We start from the raw sequence: 6,091 nt of genomic DNA, 5'->3' as shown, positions 1-6,091 counted from the left end.
CAAGGACTAACATCACTCATTCCAACAACCCAGCAGCATTTTCAGTGTCACAAACCTCTGCCTTTCCCCATGGATCTTATCACTCAGAGATGATCTAGGACAGGTTTGCAAGCTGGGTTGAAGCTCCCAGCTTGGGGTGAAATCTCAGAGGGACTTCCAAGTGTCCTTATGATGGCATTGGATGAAGGAAGATGCAGCTCCTTCCCTGGCTGCACTGACAGCATTGCCCAGAGCTGGGCACTGGGGACAGCGTCACCCTGAGCCAGCTGTGCCCCCTCCAGAGCCCCCAGTGCCAGGCAGTTGCTCCCAGCCCTGTGCTCTGCAGAGGGAACTGGGCCCGGGGCTGCAGAGCAGCCCCATGGCTCTGCTGCAGCTCTGCCTGCACAGGAGGAGCTGCACGCCTTGGAGCCCCGGCCCTGAGGGCAGAGGCTTGGCTGGGGCACAGGAGGGAGGGGGCTTGTTCAGAGGGAGGGGCTGCACTGGAGGGGATCCTGTGGACATCTCTCAACTCGCCCTGCCACAGCATTGCTGGGTTTTGTTTTCTCTCATTGCCTGATCTTCTCTCTGCTTCCTGAAGATTTTCCTCCTGCAGGGGTTTCCCTGTGCCTGATCTGTCCCTGCCAGCACTCACAGACCCCAAATCTCTGCATTCTCCCTGGCCTGACAGAACCCTGCCTGTTTGCAGGGCACTGTCTGGGGGCAGGTTCTGTTTGCAGCTTGGAGAAAGGACAGCTCAGACTGAGCCTGATGGCTCCAGCAAAGGTGCTGCTGCTGCTGCTGCTGACCATGGACAGAGTGGCTGAAGGCACATTAGGGATCTCCTGTGAACCTACTGGTCACTAAAAGGAACAGTTTGGTTGTCTCAGGCACCACTTACCAAAATTCATAATTAATAATTAATATTAATCCTTTAATATTTATCCGCCCTCCCTGACACTCTCCAGTAGTAGGAATCTGAGCACAAACTCTTAGGAAATTGCCTCATTTTTATCAAAATCTATGTCTTGGAATATTCTGTGACTGATCATGTTGCCCGATTGATAAATGACACAAAACTTGGATAAGTTTTGTGGGTGCTTTATTAAGGGCCCGGGGAACTGGGGGACTCACGTCCCAAAGTCCGAGCCCCCAAATTCACATATGGGTGCTTCCCTCTTATACATGAGATTCACAACAAAGTCTCCAAGAAACAGTTTCCCGTTCCCCTTGCCTAGCCTCCAAGAAACAGTCCTCCGTTCCTTTGCCTGGTCACAGACCCCTTGTGATACATTCCTTGGTTCACAAACAAGATCATTAATCCTCTGCTTATCTTATTCTAAGAGCATTGTATGCTGCCTCTAGACAGGTTAGCATTTTTACTTTCTTGCACTAGTTTAATTATTTATTAAATCTCTAAGACTACCTGCTAGGTAACACACAAAACCCAACACACACTTTCAACGACTACAAAACTACTTTTTAACAAACCAGTTCACACACTACTCACTATAATTAAATATTTTGCTAAATTTCATTTCTTTTCCAACATTTCCCCCCTTTTGAGCATCCTTCAGTCCTGCTGCAAGGATGCTCAATCAACAGTGACATCTTCATAACGAGGTGGGGAGTGTTCTTCATTCTGCCGCCCGCAGGTCATCGCCTTCAGCAACCGGAGAGATCGCCTCTTTTCCTTTTCGATCACACCTAAGAGGCATCTATATACAATCCATATAGTCACTAAAAATACTAAAAACATTAGTACATACTGTATAGCAGACGTAATCCAGCCAGACAGGTGAAGCCCCAAAGAATCAAATACTGCTCCTATCCAATTATGCTGTGCTTCCCTTTCAATTTCCTTGGTTTTTGTTTCCACTTCTGCCAGTTGAGAAATATCTTTCTCAACTTCAAGTGTAACATTTGGAATGTGTACACAGCAATGATCTATTCTCCTACTCAGGTAACCACAAAGTCCATGTTCCTTTAACAGTAGCAAATTCAATGCCATTCTGTTTTGTAGGGTCATTCTTGATGTAGCTTGCAATTGCAAATTTAGATCTTTAAATCCCTTCTTAGTAGCTGCTGCCAACCTTTCTGTCTGTCCTAACAAATTGTTGAGCATTTCCCTGTTTCGATATGTCGCTACCGGAGGGAATAATGACTCCAATATCTATCCAAATTGCACTCCTGAGCCAGGTTCATGCCACTGCTCCTCTAGGGATTCTTCCCTCTTTCTGAGTCCTTTCCTTTGGATCAATCTATTTTGTTTCCAGTATGGACACAATGTGGGAACCTCTAGGGTGATTTGTGTTACTGATCCATCTAGAGGTAAATGTGTGGTCCATTGTCCGTGTCCCAACACCCAGACTAGATTTCCAGGGCTATGCACAGTAGTATATCTGCGATCTATAGGCCCATCCATGGACTCTCTGCTAACCGTGTGATCATACCCCCTACACTCGCATCCCCACTTTAATGCCATTTTCACCGGTACCAATCCGATTCGGTCTCCCGGTGTATCACATGTAAAAACCTCAGTACAATTCCAATCTTCTTTCCGCGGTCTGAACTCTCAGGAAGATGTAGACGTGATAAGGGCCCTATAATGTGACTGATTGTTTACTCCTGACCATTGGATGCACCGCTGTACTTCCCCAAGGTAATTATAGTGTTCCAAAACACTAGGTCCCCATAATGTCTTCCAACTATTCCAGGTGTCAAAATTCTGTGTGACATTCTGACAACTCATCTCATTTTGTTCGGATTTCGTTCTTATTCGTACTGTATTGCATGGCTCATCTATTGGGGTTGCAATTAAACACCTCCTGGTATTTTGAATCCAACCATAATGATTGGATTTCTTTTCACATTCCTCTCTAGTCATAGCCCGAGTGGTCATACACAAATCCCTCCATACATCTACTGGTTTGGGAACTGACTGGCAGGACCATGAAACATTCTTGAATGTTTCAGGCATTTTGGTTACTGGTATTATTCCCCAGGGAATTGGTTCACCTGCAGCCTGTGGTAATGGCAGGCAAGCTGTTATTTTAGTCACATCCTGCATGATCCCAAAATCTCTGATTAATCCTACCACTAAATTTTCCTGCTCAGTATTTCGTTCTATTGTATCATTAACTTCCCGTCTACTCCTACCGTGTCTCTGTAAGGATAACATCATTCTGTCATGCCTCCACCATGCATTTCCTATTCTAGGATTAGTGACACTCGACCACCCACAACCTTTGCCTTCCTTCCCCCACCAACTGGTCCTGTCCTCTATTCTGTCCCAGGTCAGTTCCCTATTTTGCTTCCACCATTTGACCCAAAGGTTCCTTTGATATCTTGATCTTACTAGGAAGGAACAATTTATTCTGAGAGGTGGCCCATCCCACATGTCCACTGCCGTTGATACTGGATTAACCTTTATGTTTTCAGCACGATCCCCTGTCCATGGCAAAACCCTCATACTCACTTTTTGTAATGAAAACTATCCCATATTTTGACCAAACATGTATATTCTCCCGTATCGTTTGTGGTTACCTTGGTAAGATTCAGTACCGTGTTTCCTTGCTGTTTATCCTGATCCCAACCGACTCCTATCTTGCCTCGGCTTCTTTCAGCCCCCCGTTGCCATATTGCAATAACTTCGCCGGCCTCAACTTTCTGGCTGTCAAAGATAACACAAGTTAATTGAACATCCATCCCTTCCATGACTGTAACCTTTGTTTCTTCAACCTATACTAGAGTAGACCCTTGAACGGGTAATAGTCTCATGATCACTAGCAGTAATATAATTAAGAAGGCGGCTTTGCGCGGAAGATCATCTGGGTTGGAGACACTATCTGGGTTTCCCACTGGAACGGTGCCTTCTTTACCCTGGTGTAATGGATCCAAGCATCCATCCCCTGGACCTTCACTGCCGTGTAGGTCATCATCATCACCTGGTGGGGTCCGCTCCATGATTCCCGTAGTGGATCCGTGATCCACTTCTTGACGTACACCTGGTCCCCAGGCTGGATGTTGTGGACAGAATTCTCCAGCGTGAGCGGTCTATTCCACTGTAACGTATTTCTTAAAGAATTCAAGATCTTATTAAGTGACATAACATACTCTGCAATCGCCTGGTCCCCACTCACATGTACCTCCCCTTTTAATACAGTTGCATGATATGGTTTGCCATATAATATCTCATATGGACTTACGCCTACCTTTTCCCTTGGTTTAATTCGAATCCTGAGTAGGGCCAAAGGCAAAGCTTGAGGCCAGTGCAGTTTAGCTTCCTGGCAAATCTTTTTGATTTGTCCTTTCAGGGTTTGATTCATCCTTTCCACCTGCCCACTAGACTGAGGTCTCCAGGGGGTATGCAAATTCCAGGTTATATCTAACATTCGTGCTAATTCCTGCACTACCCCGGCTATAAAATGCGGACACCTATCTGATGACAATCCTAAAGGTACTCCAAATCTTGGTATTATTTCTTTTAACAAGGTTTTTACCACCTCCTTAGCCTGATTAGTTCTATATGGAAAAGCTTCCAGCCACCCTGAGAATGTACATACGTACACTAACAAGTATCTGTATCCCTGTGCCCTAGGCAATTCAGAAAAATCAACTTGCCAGTAATCTCCTGGTTGTGGCCCGACTTGCAACTTTCCCATTTGTATTTGTCTCCTAACTACTGGATTATTTTTCAAACATACTGGGCACATTGCATTAACTCTTTTTGCCATTGTTAACATCTGATTAGAGATTATCTCATTCTTCAAAAATTTTACCAATACTTCTGCCCCCCAATGACATTTATTATGTTCTGATTCCAAAATAAATTTCATTATGCGGGTAGGTACCACTATTTGTCCCATTGGTGTAACGTACCACCCAAGTTGATTCTTCTGTGCCCCTAGCAAGTTTATTAGTTTTCCATCTTCTATTGAATATTTGGGCTCCTGATTCAGGTATGGGGTAGCTGGATTTGTTCTTACCGGTACCAATGCCATTTGAGTCCATACTTCCCGTGCCACTTGCCGTGCTGTAACATCAGCAAATCTATTTCCTCTGTAAACATCTCCTTCCGCACTCTGATGTCCTCTAACACGCATTACTGCAACTGCTTTGGGACTGTGTACTGCATCCAGTAGCTGTAGCACTTCTTCCCGGTGCTTGATGTTGGTTCCCTGTGAATTCAAAAGCCCCCTTTCCTTCCATAACGCCCCATGTACATAAACCACACCAAAGGCATATTTAGAATCTGTCCAGATATTAACCCTTTTGTCCTTGCTCAAATACAGGGCTCTGGTGAGTCCAATCACCTCTGCCTTCTGGGCCGAAGTTCCAGGTAACAAAGCCTTTGCCTCTATTACCTGATCCAATGTTACCACTGCATACCCGGCATAGCGAGTCCCATTCTCGACAAAACTGGATCCATCAGTGTATAGTTCCCATTCAGGTTCTTCCAATGGTTCATCCTTTAGGTCGGGTCTGCTGGCATATACTTGTTCAATTACCTCTACGCAATCATGCACCAGTCCCCCAGCTTCCTGGTCACTGCGTAAAAACTCTGCTGGATTAACATGATTAGTAGTCCTTATTTCAATATCATCCTGTTCTCTCAGGATGGCCTGGTATTGCAACATTCGACTGGATGATAGCCAGCGATCCCCCTTTTGCTCCAAAACGGCCATGACCATATGGGGAACAAACACTTTCATTTTTGCCCCCAAAGTCAATTTCCAGGCCTCTTGAATAAGAATTATTGTTGCCGCCACGGCTCGTAAACACGAGGGCCACCCAGAACTTACCGAATCCAGTTGTTTAGAGAAGTATCCCACTGGCCTCTTCCAGGATCCCACCTTCTGGGTGAGGACTCCCAATGCCAGTTTTTGCCTCTCATTCACGTACAACTGGAATTCCTTGGTCACATCAGGGAGCCCTAGGGCTGGGGCCTCCTTTAGTGCCTGCTTCAATTCCTGGAAGGCCTTCTTTTGCTGTGTCGTCCACTCCAACCGATGCTGCTTCAAGGCCTCATATAATGGCTTGGCTAGGAGACCGAAATTCATGATCCACAGTCGACACCATCCCACCATTCCTAGAAAAGATCTCAATTCCTGAT

The sequence above is a fragment of the Melospiza melodia genome, chromosome 17 (assembly GCF_035770615.1).
Source record: "Melospiza melodia melodia isolate bMelMel2 chromosome 17, bMelMel2.pri, whole genome shotgun sequence".
Lineage (NCBI taxonomy): Eukaryota > Metazoa > Chordata > Aves > Passeriformes > Passerellidae > Melospiza > Melospiza melodia.
Note: the sequence above shows the minus strand (reverse complement) of the source record.